The following is a 17,538-nucleotide window of genomic DNA, read 5'->3' as shown; positions in this document are numbered from 1 at the left end:
CCATGTTTATACAGATGGTGGTGTAGATATTTCCATGTTTATTCAGATGACTGTGTAGACATTTCCATGTTTTTACAGATGGCAGTGTAGATATTTCAATCTTTATAGAGATGGCACTGTAGATATTTCCATGTTTATACAGATAACGGTGGAGATATTTCCATGTTTATACAGACAGTGGATATATTTCCATGTTTATACACATAGCGGTGTACATATTTCCATTTTTATAGAGACAGCGGTGTAGGTATTTCCATGTTTATACAGATAGCGGTGCAGATATTTCCATGTTTATACAGATGCCTATGCAGATATTTCCATATTTATACAGAGGGCTGTGTAGATATTTCTATGTTTATACAGATGGCAGTGTAGATATTTCCATGTTCCTACACATGACTGTGTAGGTATTTCCATGTTTATACAGATGGCTATGTAGATATTTCCATGTTTATAGAGATAGCGGTGCAGATATTTCCATGTTTATACAGATAGCGGTGTATATATTTCCATGTTTATACAGATCGTCGTGTAGATATTTCCATGTTTATACAGATACCGGTGTTGATATTTACATGTTTATACAGACCGCAGTGTAGATATTTCCATGTTTATAGAGATAGCAGTGTAGATATTTCCATGTTTGTACAGATGGCGGTGTTGATGTTTCCATCTATACACAGATTGCCGTGTAGGTATTTCCATTTGTATACAGATGGCATTCTAGATATTTCCATGTTTATACGGATGGCGGCGCGGATATTTCTATGGATATATAGATGGCGGTGTAGACATTTCCATGTATATACAGATAGCGGTGTAGTTATTTCCATGTTTATATAGAGAGCAGTGTAGATATTTCCATGTATGTACACATGGCTGTGTAGTTATTACGATGTTTATACAGATGGCGGTGTAGATATTTCCATATTTATACAGATAATTTTGTAAGTATTTCCATGTTTATACAGATGGCGGTGTAGATAATTCGATGTTTATAGAGATAGCAGTGGAGATATTTCCATGTTTATACAAATAGCGGTGTAGTTATTTCCATGTTTATATAGATAGCGGTGTAGATATTTCCATGTATATACACATGGCTTTGTAGATATTTCCATGTTTATACAGATGGCGGTGTAGATATTTCCATGTTTATACAGATCACTTTGTAAGTATTTCCATGTTTATACAAATGGCGGTGTAGATATTTCGATGTTTATAGAGATAGCAGTGGAGATATTTCCATGTTTATACAGATAGCGGTGTAGATATTTCCATGTTTATAGAGATCGCGGTGTAGATATTTCCATGTTTATACAGATCATGGTGCAGATATTTTCATGTTTATACAGATCGCGGTGTTGATATTACCATGTTTGTAGGGATAGCGGTGCAAATATTTCCAAATTTATACAGATAGCTGTGTAGTTATTTGCATGTTTATATAGATAGCGGTGTAGATATTTCCATGTATAAACAGATGCCTCTGTATATATTTCCATGTTTATACAGATGGCAGTGTAGATATTTCCTTGTTTATACTAATAGCGGTGTAGTTATTTCCATGTTTATACAGATAACGGTATAGATATTTCTATGTATATACAGATGGCTGTGTAGAAATTTTCATGTTTATACAGATGACTGTGTAGATATTTCCATGTTTATACAGAGAGCACTGTTGATATTTCCATGTTTTCACAGATATTGGTGCAGATATTTCCATGTTTACACAGATTGCGGTGTAGATATTTCCATCTTTCTACAGATGGCATTGTAGATATTTCCATGTTTATTCAGATGGCATTGTAGATATTTCCATGTTTATATAGATGGTGGTGTAGATACTACCATGTTTATACAGATAGCGGTGTAGATATTTCCATGTTTATACAGATCGTGGTGAAGATATTTCCATGTTTATACAGATAGCCGTGTAGATATTTCCATGTTTATACAGATAGCCGTGTAGATATTTTCATGTTTATACAGATGGCGGTGTAGATACTTCCATGTTTATAGAGATGGCGGTTTAGATATTTCCATGTTCATAGAGATGGCGGTGTAGATATATCCATGTTCATAGAGATAGCAGTGAGGATATTTCCATGTTTATACAGATAGCAGTGTAGATATTTCCATTTTTATTTGAATAGCGGTTTTGATATTTCATATTTATACAGATAGCGGTGTAGATATTTCCATGTTTATACAGATTGCGGTGTAGATATTTCCACGTTTATACAGATGGTGGAGTAGATATTTCCATCTTTCTACAAATGGCAGTGTAGATATTTCCATGTTTATAGAGATAGCGGTGTAGATATTTCCATGTTTATATAGATGGCAATGAAGATATTTTCTTGTTTATGTAGATGGCTTTGTAGATATCTCCATGTTTAAAGAGATGGCGGTGTATATATTTCCATGTTTATGGAGATAGAGGTATAGATATTTCCATGTTTATAGAGATAGCGGTGTAGTTATTTCCATGTTTATAGAGAGAGCGGTGTAGATATTTCCATATTTCTACAGATGACTGTGTAGATATTTCCATGTTTGTACAGATGTCAGTATAGACATTTCCATGTTTATAGAGATAGCGGTGTAGATATTTTCATGTTTGTACAGATTGCCGTGGAGATATGTCCATGTTTATACAGATAAGAATGGAGATATTTCCACATTAATACACATAGCGGTGTAGATATTTCCATGTTTATACATATAGCGGTGTAGATATTTCCATGTTTATACAGATGGCTGTGCCGATATTTCCATGTTTATACACAGTTCTCTGTAGATATTTCCATGTTTATATAGATGACAGTGTACATATTTCCAGGTATATACAGATGACTCTGTAGATATTTCCATGTTAATACAGATGGCGGTGTAGATATTTCCATGTTTATAGAGATAGCGGTGTAGATATTTCCATGTTTATTGAGATAGCGGTGTAAATATTTTCATATTTATACAGATAGTGGTGTAGATATTTCCATGTTTATACAGACTGCAGTTTAGGTATTTCTATGTTTATACAGATAGCGGTGTAGATATTTCCATGTTTGTACAGATGGCGGTGTTGATATTTCCATCTGTACACCAATTGCCGTGTAGATATTTCCATCTTTATACAGATGGCTTTGTAGATATTTCCATGTTTATAGAGATAGCAGTGTAGTTATTTACATGTTCATACAGATGGCTGTGTAGATATTTCCATGTTTATAGAGATGGCGGTGTTGATATTTCCATGTTTGTACAGATGGCGGTGTTGATATTTCCATCTATACACAGATGGCCGTGTAGATATTTCCATGTTTATACTGATGGTGGCGTAGATATTTCCATGTTTCACAGATGGCGGTGTAGATACTTCCTTGTTTATACAGACAGCGGTGTTGGTTGGTGTTTCCATGTTTATACAGGTAGCGGTGTAGATATTTCCATGTTTACAGAGATAGCGGTGTAGATATTTCCATTTTTGCACAGAGTGCCGTGTAGATATTTCCATGTTTACGCAGACAGCTGTGTAGATATTTCCAAGTTTACACAGATAGCTGTGTAGATATTTCCATGTTTACACACATAGCGTGGTAAATATTTCCATGTTTATACGCATTGCGGTGTAGATATGTCCATGATTATACAGATAGCGGTGTAGATATTTTCAAGTTTATACAGATAGTGGTGGAGATATTTCCATGATATAGAGACTGCGGTATAGATACTTCCATGTTTATACAGATTGCGGTGTAGATATTTCCATGTTTACAGATATAGCGGTGTAGATATTTCCATCTTTGCACAGATTGCTGTGTAGTTATTTCCATTTTTACACAGATAGCTGGGTAGATATTTTCAAGTTTACACAGATAGCTGTGTAGGTATTTCCATGTTTACACAGATAGCATTGTATATATTTCCATGTTTATACAGATAGCGGTGTAGATATTTCCATGTTTATACAGATGGCAGTGTAGATATTTCCATGTTTATACAGATAGCGGTGTAGATATTTCCATGTTTACAGAGATAGCGGTGTATATATTTCCATCTTTGCACAGATTGCGGTATGAGTATTGCCAAATTTACACAGATAGCGTTGTAGATATTTCCAATTTTACACAGATAGCTGTGTAGATATTTCTATGTTTACAGAGATAGCATTGTAGATATTTCCATGTTTACACAGCTCACGGTGTAGATATTTCCATCTTTATACAGATGGCAGTGTAGACATTTCCATGTTTATACAGATAGCGGTGTAGATATTTACATGTCTATAGAGGTAGCAGTGTAGGTATTTCCATATTTATACAGATTGCGGTGTAGATATTTCCATCTTTATACCGATGGCAGTGTAGATATTTCCATGTTTATACAGATAGCGGTGTAGATATTTACATGTCTATAGAGGTAGCAGTGTAGGTATTTCCATATTTATACAGATTGTGGTGTAGATATTTCCGTCTTTATACAGATGGCGGTGTAGATATTTCCATGTTTATACGATGGCAGTGAAGATATTTCCATGTATATACAGATAGTGGTGTAGATATTTCCATGTTTATACAGATGGTGGTGTAGATACTTCCATGTTTCTTAAGATGGCGGTGTAGATATTTTCATGTTTATAGAGATGGCGGTGTAGATATTTCCATGTATATAGAGATTGCAGTGTAGATATTTCCATGTTTATAGAGAAATCGGTGTAGGTATTTCCATGTTTATAGAGATAGCGGTGTGTATATTTCCATATTTATACAGATAATGGTGTAGGTATTTCCATGTTTATACAGATGGCAGTGTAGATATTTCCTTGTTTATACAGATATTGGTGTAGATATTTCCAGGTTTATACAGAGAGCGGTGTAGATATTTCCACGTTTTACAGATAGTGGTGTAGATATTTCCATCTTTATACAGATAGTGGTGCAGATATTTCCATGTTTACACAAATAGCCATGTAGATATTTCTATGTTTACACAGATAGAGTTGCAGATATTTCCATGTTTATAAAGACAGCGGTGCAGATATTTCCATGTTTATACAGATGGCGGTGAGGCTATTTCCATGTTTATACAGATATCGGTGTGGGTATTTCCATGTTTATACAGATAGCGGTATAGATATTTCCATGTTTATAGAGATGACTGTCTAGATATTTCCATGTTTATACAGCTTTCCGTGTAGATATTTCCATGTTTATACATATGGTGGTGTAGATATTTCCATGTTTATAGAGATGACTGTGAAGTTATTTCCATGTTTACAGATGTCAGTGTAGATATTTTCATGTTTATAGAGATAACGATGTAGATATTTCCATGTTTATACAGATAGAGGTGTAGACAGTTCCATGATTAGAGAGATAGCGTTGTAGATATTTTCATATTTATACAGATAGCGGTGTAGATCTTTCCAGGTTTATACAGATAGCGGTGTAGATATTTCCATGTTTATACAGATAGTGGTGTAGATATTTCCATGTCTATAGAGATGGCGTTGTAGGTATTTCCATGTTTATAGAGATATCGGTGTAGATATTTCCATGTTTATACAACTCGCAGTGCAGATATTTCCATCTTTATACAGATGGCAGTGAAGATTTTTCCATGTTTATACAGATAGTGGTGTAGATATTTCCATGTTTATACAGATGATTGTGTAGATACAGCCATGTTTCTGAAGATGGCGGTGTAGACATTTTCAGGTTTATAGAGATGGCGGTGTAGATAATTCCATGTTTATAGAGATTGCGATGTTGATATTTCCATGTTTATAGAGAAAGCGGTGTTGGTATTTCCATATTTATAGAGATAGCGCTGTAGATATTTGCATATTTCTACAGATATTGGTGTAGGTATTTCCATGTTTATACAGATGGCGGTGAAGATATTTCCATGTTTCTACAGATGGCGGTGTAGATATTTCCTTGTTTATACAGATAACGGTGTAGATATTTCCATGTTTATACAGATAGCGGTGTAGATATTTCCATGTTTTCAGAGAAAGCGGTGTAGATATTTCCCTCTTTGCACAGATTGCTGTGTAGATATTTCCATTTTTACACAGAAACCTGTGTAGATCTTTCCAAGTTTACACAGATAGCTGTGTAGATATTTCCATGTTTACACAGATAGCGTTGTAGATATTTCCACGTTTATACAGATACCGGTGTAGATATTTCCATGTTTATACAGATAGCGGTGCAGATATTTCCATGTTTATACAGATAGTGGTGGAGATATTTCCCTGTTTATAGAGATAGCGATGTAGATATTTCCATGTTTATACAGATAACGGTGTAGATATTTCCATGTTTGTAGAGAAAGCAGTGTAGTTATTTCCATGTTTATACAGATGGCTGTGTAGATTTTTCCAAGTTTATAAAGATAGCGGTGTAGATATTTCCATCTTTATACAGATAGCGGTGTAAATATTTCCGTGTTTATAGAGATGGCGGTGTAGATAGTTCCATGTTTATGGAGATGGCGGTGTAGATATTTTCATGTTTATAGAGATAGCGCTGTAGGTATTTCCTTGTTTATACAGATAGTTGTGTAGATACATCCATGTTTATACAGATGGCTGTGTAGATATTTCCATGTGTATGCAGATGACTCTGTACATATTTGTATGTTTACTCAAATGGCGGTGTAGATATTTAAATATTTTTACAGAAAGCAGTGCAGATATTTCCATATTTATACAGATAACGGTGTAGATAAATCCATGATTACACAGATAGCGATGTAGATATTTCCATGTTTATACAGATATTGGTGTAGATATTTCCATGTTTACAGAGATAGCGGTGTAGATATTTCCATCTTTGCACAGATTGCGGTGTATATATTTCCAACTTTACACAGATAGCGGTGTAGATATTTTCATATTTATACAGATCGTGGTGTAGATATTTCCATCTTTCCACAGATGGCAGTTTAGATATTTTCATGTTTATACAGATGACAGTGTAGATATTTCCATGTTTTTACAGAAAGCGGTGTAGATATTTCCATGTTCATGCAGATGGCAGTGTAGATATTTCCATGTTTATAGAGATGGCGGTGTAGCTATTCCTATGTTTATAGAGATAGCGGTGTAGTTATTTCAATGTGTATAGAGATGGAGGTGTAGGTATTTCCATGTTTATACAGATCGCGGTGTAGATATTTCCATGTTTTTACAGATATTGGTGTAGATATTTCCATGTTTACACAGATTGCGGTGTAGATATTTCCATGTTTATACAGATATTGGTGTAGATATTACCATATTTATACAGATCGCGGTGTTGAAATTACCATGTTTATAGGGATAGCGGTGCAAATATTTCCACATTTATACAGATAGCGGTGTAGTTATTAACATGTTTATACAGATAGCGGTGTAGATATTTCCATGTATAAACTGATGTCTGTGTAGATATTTCCATGTTTAAACAGATGGTAGTGTAGATATTTCCTAGTTTATACAAATAGCGGTGTATTTATTTCCATGTTTATACAGATAGCGGTGTAGATATTTCCATGTATATACAGACGGCTGTGTAGATATTTCCATGTTTATACAGATGGCTGTGTAGATATTTCCATGTTTATACAGATGTCTTTGTAGGTATTTCCATGTTTATACAGATTGCGGTGTAGACATTTCCATGTTTATAGAGATAGCTGTGTAGATATTTCCAAGTTTATACAGATAGCGGGGTAGATATTTCCATGTTACTAGACATGACTGTGTTGGTATTTCCATGTTTATACTGATGGCTTTGTAGATATTTCCATGTTTATAGAGATAGCGGTGTAGATATTTCCATGTTTATACAGATAGCTGTGTAAATATTTCCATGTTTATACAGTTCGTGGTGTAGATATTTCCATGTTTATACAGATACCGGTTTAGAAATTTCCATGTTTATACAGACCGCAGTGTAGATATTTCCATATTTATACAGAGAGCGGTGTAGATATTCCCATGTTTGTACAGATGGCGGTGTTGATGTTTCCATCTATACACAGATTGCCGTGTAGGTATTTCCATGTGTATACAGATGGCATGGTAGATATTTCCATGTTTATACAGATGGTGGAGTAGATATTTCCATGTTTATACAGATGACTGTATAGGTATTTCCATGTTTTTACAGATGGCATTGTAGATATTTCCATGTTTATAGAGATAGCAGTGTAGATATTTCCATGTTTATATAGATGGCGGTGTAGATATTTCCATGTGTATAGAGATAGCGGTGAAGGTATTTCCATATTTATACAGATAACGGTGTAAATATTTCCATGTTTATACAGATCATGGTGTAGATATTTCCATGTTTATAGAGATAGCGGTGTAGATATTTCCATGTTTGTACAGATAGCGGTTTAGATATTTCCATGTTTATACAGACCGCAACGTAGATATTTCCATGTTTATACAGATAGCGGTGTAGATATTTCCATGTTTGTACAGATTTCGGTGTTGATATTTCCATCTATACACAGATGACCGTGTAGATATTTCCATGTTTATACAGACGGCGGCACAAATATTTCCATGGATATGTAGATGGCGGTATGGATATTTCCATGTTTATACAGATAGCAGTGTAGTTATTTCCATGTTTATATAGATAGCGGTGTAGATATTTCCATGTATATACTCATGGCTGTGTAGATATTTCCATGTTTATACAGAAGGCGGTGTAGATATTTCCATGTTTATACCGACAACTTTGTAAGTATTTCCATGTTTCTACAGATGGCGTTGTAGATACTTCGATTTTTATAGAGATAGCAGTGGAGATATTTCCATGTTTATAGAGATAGCGGTGTAGATATTTCCAAATTAATACTGATCGCGGTGTAGTTAATTCCATGTTTATACTCATCGCGGTGTAGATATTTCCATGTTTATACAGATCATGGTGTAGATATTTCCATGTTTATACAGGTCGCGGTGTTAATATTACCATGTTTATAGGGATAGCGGTGCAAATATTTCCACATTTATGCAGATAGCGGTGTAGTAATTAGCATGTTTATACAGATAGCCGTGTAGATATTTCCATGTATATACAGATATCTGTGTATATATTTCCATGTTTAAACAGATGGCCGTGTAGATATTTCCTTGTTTATACAAATAGCGGTGTAGTTATTTCCATGTTTATACAGATCACGGTGTAGGTATTTCCTTGTTTATACAAATAGCGGTGTAGTTATTTTCATGTTTATACAGATAGCGGTGTAGATATTTCCTTGTTTATATAAATAGCGGTGTAGATATTTCCATGTTTATACAAATAGGGGTGTAGTTATTTGCATGTTTATACAGATAGCGGTGTAGATATTCCCATGTATATACAGATGGCTGTATAGATATTTCCATGTTTATACAGATGACTTTGTAGTTATTTCCATGTATATACAGATGGCGGTGTAGGTGTTTCTATGTTTATACAGATCACGGTGTAGATATTTCCATGTTTATACAGATCGCGGTGTAGATATTTCCATGTTTATACAGATCGCGGTGTAGATATTTCCATGTTTTTACAGATATTGGTGTAGATATTTCCATGTTTACACAGATTGCGGTGTAGATATTTCCATCTTTCTACAGATGGCATTGTGGATATTTCCATGTTTATACAGATGGCTGTGTAGATATTTCCACGTTTATATAGATGGTGGTGTAGATATAACCATGTTTATACAGATAGCGGTGTAGATATTTCCATGTTTATACAGATCTTGGTGAAGATATTTCCATGTTTATACAGATCGCGGTGTAGATATTTCCATGTTTATACAGATCGCAGTGTAGATATTTCCATTTTTATAGAGATAGCGGTTTTGATATTTCATATTTATACAGATAGCGGTGTAGATATTTTCATGTTTATACAGATTGCGGTGTAGATATTTCCATGATTATTCAGATAGCGGTGTAGATATTTCCATGTTTACACAGATTGCGGTGTAGATATTTCCATCTTTCTACAGATGGCATTGTGGATATTTCCATGTTTATACAGATGGCTGTGTAGATATTTCCACGTTTATATAGATGGTGGTGTAGATATTACCATGTTTATACAGATAGCGGTGTAGATATTTTCATGTTTATACAGATCTTGGTGAAGATATTTCCATGTTTATACAGATCGCGGTGTAGATATTTCCATGTTTATACAGATCGCAGTGTAGATATTTCCATTTTTATAGAGATAGCGGTTTTGATATTTCATATTTATACAGATAGCGGTGTAGATATTTCCATGTTTATACAGATTGCGGTGTAGATATTTCCATGATTATTCAGATAGCGGTGTAGATATTTCCACGTTTATAGAGATGGCGGTGTAGATATTTCCATCTTTCTACAAATGGCATTGTAGATATTTCCATGTTTATAGAGATGGCAGTTTAGGTATTTCCATGTTTATATAGATGGCAGTGTAGATATTTTCTTGTTTATGTAGATGGCGTTGTAGATATCTCCATGTTTAAAGAGATGGCGGTGTATATACTTCCATGTTGATGGAGATAGCTTTGTAGATATTTCCATGTTTATAGAGATAGAAGAGTAGTTATTTCCATGTTTATAGAGATTGAGGTGTAGATATTTCCATATTTCTATAGATGACTGTGCAGATATTTCCATGTTTGTACAGATGGCAGTGTAGATATTTCCATGTTTATAGATATAGCGGTTTAGATATTTTCATGTTTATTCAGAATGCGGTGGAGATATGTCCATATTTATACAGATAGAAATGGAGATATTTCCTCGTTAATACACATAGCGGTGTAGATATTTCCATGTTTATACAGATTGCGGTGTAGATATTTCCATGTTTATACTGATCGCGATGTAGATATTTCCGTGTTTATAAAGATGGCGGTGTAGATATTTCCATGTTCATAGAGATAGTGGTGTTGATTTTTCCTTGTTTATAGAGATAGCGGTGTGTATATTTCCATGTTTATACAGATAGGTGTGTAGATATTTCCATGTTTATAGAGATGGCAGTGGAGATATTTACATGTTTATACAGATCACGGTGTAGATGTTTCCATGTTTATACAGATCATGGTGTAGATATTAACATGTTTATAGTGATCGCGGTGTTGATATTACCATGTTTATAGGGATAGCGGTGCAAATATTTCCACATTTATACAGATAGCGGTGTAGTTATTAGCATGTTTATACAGATAGCGGTGTAGATATTTCCATGTATATACGCATGGCTGTGTAGATAATTCCATGTTTATACAGATGGCGGTGTTGATTTTACCATGTTTATAGGGATAGCGGTGCAAATATTTCCACATTTATACAGATAGCGGTGTAGTTATTAGCATGTTTATACAGATAGCAGTGTAGATATTTCCATGTATAAACAGATGTCTGTGTATATATTTCCATGTTTATATAGATGGCGGTGTAGATATTTCCTTGTTTATAAAAATAGCGGTGTAGACATTTCCATGTATATACAGCTCGCGGGGTAGATATTTCCATCTTTATACAGATGGCAGTGTACACATTTCCATGTTTATACAGATAGCGGTGTAGATATTTCCATGTCTATAGAGATAGCGGTGTAGTTATTTCCATATTTCTACAGATTGCTGTGTAGATATTTCCATCTTTATACAGATGGCAGTGTAGATATTTCCATGTTTATACAGATGGCAGAGAAGATATTTCCATATTTATACAGATAGTGGTGTAGATATTTCGATGTTTATACAGATTGCGGTGTAGATACATCCATGTTTCTGAAGATGGCGGTGTAGATATTTTCATGTTTATAGAGATGGAGGTGTAGATATTTCCATGTATATAGAGATAGCCTTGTAGATATTTTCATGTTCATAGAGAAAGTGGTGTAGTTATTTCCATGTTTATACAGATATCGGTGTAGATATTTCCATGTTTACAGAGATAGCGGTGTAGGTATTTCTATCTTTGCACAGATTGCGGTGTAGATATTTCCAAGTTTACACAGATAGCTGTGTAGATATTTTCATGTTTACAGAGATAGCATTGTAGATATTTCCATGTTTATACAGATTGCTGTGTAGTTATTTCCATGTTGATATAGATAGCGGTGTAGATATTTCCATGTTTATACAAGTAGTGGTGTAGAAATTCCCATGCTTACACAGATCGCTTTGTAGACATTTCCATCTTTCTACAGATGTCAGTGTAGATATTTCCAAGTTTGTACAGATGGCAGTGTAGATATTTCCATGTTTATGCAGATGTCGGTGTAGATATTTCCATGTTTATGCAGATGGCGGTGTAGATATTTCCATGTTTATAGAGATGGCGGTGTAGTTATTGCTATGTTTATAGAGATAGCGGTGCAAATATCTCCATGTTTATAGAGATGGTGGTGTAAGTATTTTCATGTTTATAGAGATAGCGCTGTAGATATTTCCATGTTTATACAGATAACGGTATTGGTATTTCCATGTTTATACAGATAGCGTTGTAGATATTTCCATGTTTATGCAGCTCGCGGTGTAGATATTTCCATCTTTATACAGATGGCAGTGTAAATATTTCCATGTTTATACAGATATCGGTGTACATATTTCCTTGTCTATTGAGATAGCGGTGTAGTTATTTCCATCTTTATACAGATTGCGGTGTAGATATTTCCATCTAATACAGATGGCGGTGTAGGTGTATCCATGTTTATACAGATGGCAGTGAAGATATTTCCATGTTTATACAGATAGTAGTGTAGATATTTCCATGTTTATACACATAGCGGTGTAGATACATCCATGTTTCTGAAGATGGCGGTGTAGATATTTTCATGTTTATAGAGATGGAGTTGTAGATGTTTCCATGTATATAGAGATAGCAGTGTAGATATTTTCATGTTTATAGAGAAAGCGTTGTAAGTATTTCCATGTTTATAGAGATAGCGGTGTAGATATTTCCATATATACAGATAGCGGTGTAGGTATTTCCACGTTTATACAGATTGCGGTGTAGGTATTTCAATGTTTCTACAGATGGCGGTGTAGATATTTCCTTGTTTATACAGACAGCGGTGTAGATATTTCCATGTTTATACAGATAGCGGTGGAGATACTTCCCTGCTTATACAGATAGCGATGTAGATATTTTCATGTTTATACAGATAGCGGTGTAGATATTTCCATGTTTATACAGAGAGCGGTGTAGATATTTCCATGTTTATACAGATGGCTGTGTAGATAATTCCAGGTGTGTACAGATGGCAGTGTAGATATTTCCATGTTTATACAGATGGTGCTGTAGTTATTTCCATGTTTATACAGATGGCAGTGTAGATATTTCCATGTTTTTACAGATAACGGTGTAGATATTTCCTTGTTTACAGAGATAGCGGTGTAGATATTTCCATCTTTGCACAGATTGCGGTGTGAGTATTGCCAAATTTACACACATAGCGGTGTAGATATTTCCAAGTTTACACAGATATCTGTGTAGATATTTCCATGTTTACAGAGATAGCATTGCAGATATTTCCATGTTTATACAGATTGCGGTGTAGTTATTTCCATGTTGATAGGGATAGCTGTGTAGATATTTCCATGTTTATAGAGGTAGTGGTGTAGAAATTCCAATGTTTATACAGATCGCTTTGTAGGCATTTCCATCTTTCTACAGATGTCAATGTAGATATTTCCAAGTTTATACAGATGGCAGTGTAGATATTTCCCTTTTATACAGATGTCTGTGTAGATATTTCCATGTTAATGCAGATGGCGGTGTAGATATTTACATGTTTATACAGGTGGCGGTGTAGATATTTCCATCTTTATACAGATGGCAGTGAAGATATTTCCATATTTATACAGATAGTGGTGTAGATATTTCCATGTTTATACAGATGGCGGTGTAGATACATCCAAGTTTCTGAAGATGGCAGTGTAGATATTTTCATGTTTATAGAGATGGAAGTGTAGATATTTCCATGTATATAGAGATAGCAGTGTAGATATTTTCATGTTTATAGAGAAAGCGGTGTAGGTATTTCCATGTTTATACAGATGGCAGTGTAGATATTTCCATGTTTATACAAACATCGGTGCAGATATTTTCATGTTTATAGAGATGGTGGTGTAGTTATTTCTATGTTTATAGAGATAGCGGTGTAAATATCTCCATGTTTATAGAGACGGTGGTGTAAGTATTTTCATGTTTATAGAGATAGCGCTGTAGATATTTCCATGTTTATACACATAACGGTGTTGGTATTTCCATGTTTATACAGATAGTGGTGTAGATATTTCCATGTTTATACAGCTTGCGGTGTAGATATTTCCATCTTTATAAAGATTGCAGTGTAGATATTTCCATGTTTATACAGATAGCGGTGTAGATATTTCCATGTCTAAAGAGATAGCGGTGTAGGTATTTCCATATTTATACAGATTGCGGTGTAGATATTTCCATCTTCATACAGATGGCGGTGTAGATATTTCCATGTTTATACAGATGGCAGTGAAGGTATTTCCATGTTTATACAGGTTTTGGTGTAGATATTTTAATGTTTATAGAGATGGCGGTGTAGATATTTACATGTTTATACAGATGTCTGTGTAGATAATTCCATGTTTATGCCGATAGCGGTGTAGATATTTCCAAGTTTATAGAGATGGCGGTCTAGTTATTTCTAAGTTTATAGAGATAGCGTTGTAAATATTTCCATGTTTATAGAGATGGTGGTGTAAGTATTTTCATGTATAAAGAGATAGAGGTGTAGATATTTCCATGTTTATACAGAATGCGGTGTAGATATTTCCATGTTTATACAGCTGGCGGTGTAGATATTTCCATCTTTATACAGATGGCAGTGTAGATATTTCCATGTTTATACAGATGGCGGTGTAGATATTTCCTTGTCTATAGAGATAGTGGTGTAGTTATTTCCATATTTATACAGATTGCGGTGTAGATATTTCCATCTTTATACAGATGGCGGTGTAGATATTTCCATGTTTATACAGATGGCAGTGAAGGTATTTCCATGTTTATACAGATAGTGGTGTAGATATTTCCATGTTTATACTGATGTCGGTGTAGATACATCCATGTTTCTGAAGATGGCGGTGTAGATATTTTCATGTTTATAGAGATGGCGGTGTAGATATTTCCATGTATATAGAGATAGCAGTGTAGATATTTCCATGTTTATAGAGAAATCGGTGTTGGTATTTCCATGTTTATAGAGATAGCGGTGTGGATATTTCCATATTTATACAGATAGCGGTGTACGTATTTCCATGTTTATACAGATGGCAGTGTAGATATTTCGTTGTTTATACAGATATCGGTGTAGATATTTCCAGGTTTATACAGAGAGCGGTGTAGATATTTCCACGTTTTACAGATAGTGGTGTAGATATTTCCGTCTTTATACAGATAGCGGTGCAGATATTTCCATGTTTATACAAATAGCCTTGTAGATATTTCTATGTTTACACAGACAGAGTTGCAGATATTTCCATGTTTATAAAGATAGAGGTGCAGATATTTCCATGTTTATACCGATAGAGGTGTGGCTATTTCCATGTTTATACAGATAGCGGTGTGGCTATTTCAATGTTTATACAGATAGCGGTATAGATATTTACATGTTTATAGAGATGACTGTCTAGATATTTCCATGTTTATACAGCTTTCCGTGTAGATATTTCCATGTTCATACAGATGGTGGTGTAGATATTTCCATGTTTATACAGATGACTGTGAAATTATTTCCATGTTTATACACATGTCAGTGTAGATATTTTCATGTTTATAGAGATAACGATGTAGATATTTCCATGTTTATACAGATAGCGGTGTAGACATTTCCATGTTTAGAGAGATAGCGTTGTAGATATTTCCATATTTATACAGATAGCGGTGTAGATCTTTGCAGGTTTATACAGATAGCGGTGTAGATATTTCCATGTTTTCAGAGAAAGCGGTGTAGATATTTCCCTCTTTGCACAGATTGCCGTGTAGAAATTTCCATTTTTACACAGATACCTGTGTAGATATTTCCAAGTTTACACAGATAGCTGTGTAGGTATTTCCATGTTTACACAGTTAGCGTTGTAGATATTTCCATGTTTATACAGACAGCGGTGTAGATATTTCCATGTTTATACAGATAGCGGTGTAGATATTTCCATGTTTATACAGAAAGCGGTGGAGATATTTCCCTGTTTATACAGATAGCGATGTAGATATTTCCATGTTTATACAGATAACGGTGTAGATATTTGCATATTTATAGAGATAGCAGTGTAGATATTTCCATGTTTATACAGATGGCGGTGTAGATAGTTCCATGTTTATGGAGATGGCGGTGTAGATATTTTCATGTTTGTAGAGATTGTGGTGTTGATATTTCCATGTTTATAGAGATAGCGCTGTAGGTATTTCCTTGTTTATACAGATAGTTGTGTAGATACATCCATGTTTATACAGATGGCTGTGTAGATATTTCCATGTGTATACAGATGACTCTGTAGATATTTGTATGATTACACAAATGGTGGTGTAGTTATTTCCAAGTTTATACAGATAACGGTGTAGATATATCCATGTTTATACAGATAGCGATGTAGTTATTTCCATGTTTATACAGATAGTGGTGTAGATATTTCCATGTTTACAGAGATAGTGGTGTAGATTTTTGCATCTTTGCACAGATTGTGGTGTAGATATTTCCATCTTTACACAGATAGCGGTGTTGCTATTTTCATATTTATACAGATCGTGGTGTAGATGTTTCCATCTTTCCAGAGATGTCAGTTTAGATATTTCCATGTTTATACAGATGGCAGTGTAGATATTTCCATGTTTATACAGATAGCGGTGTAGATATTTCCAAGTTCATGCAGATGGCGGTGTAGATATTTCCATGTTTATAGAGATGGCGGTGTAGATATTTCTATGTTTATAGAGATAGCGGTGTAGATATTTCTATGTGTATAGAGATGGCGGTGTAGGTATTTCCATGTTTATAGAGATAGTTGTGTAGATATTTCCACGTTTATACAGACAGCGGTGTAGGTATTTCCATGTTTATACAGATCATGGTGTACATATTTCCATGTTTATACAGCTCGCGGTGTTGATATTTCCATCTTTATAGAGATGGCAGTGTAGATATTTCCATGTTTTTAGAGATGGCGGTGTAGAAATTTTCATGCTTGCACAGATAGCGGTGAAGATATTTCCATGTTTATACAGATCGTGGTGTAGATATTTACATGTTTATACAGATAGTGGTGTAGAAATTAACATGTTTATACAGACCACGGTGTAGAAATTTCCATGTTTACACACATATCGTGTTAGATATTTCCATGTTTATACAGATTGCGGTGTAGATATGTCCAAGATTATACAGATAGCGGTGTAGATATTTTCATGTTTATACAGATAGCGGTGGAGATATTTCCGTGTTTATAGAGACTGCGGTATAGATATTTTCATGTTTATACAGA

This window comes from Pan troglodytes, chromosome 13 (assembly GCF_028858775.2).
Source record: "Pan troglodytes isolate AG18354 chromosome 13, NHGRI_mPanTro3-v2.0_pri, whole genome shotgun sequence".
NCBI lineage: Eukaryota > Metazoa > Chordata > Mammalia > Primates > Hominidae > Pan > Pan troglodytes.
This window is presented reverse-complemented; position numbering follows the sequence as displayed.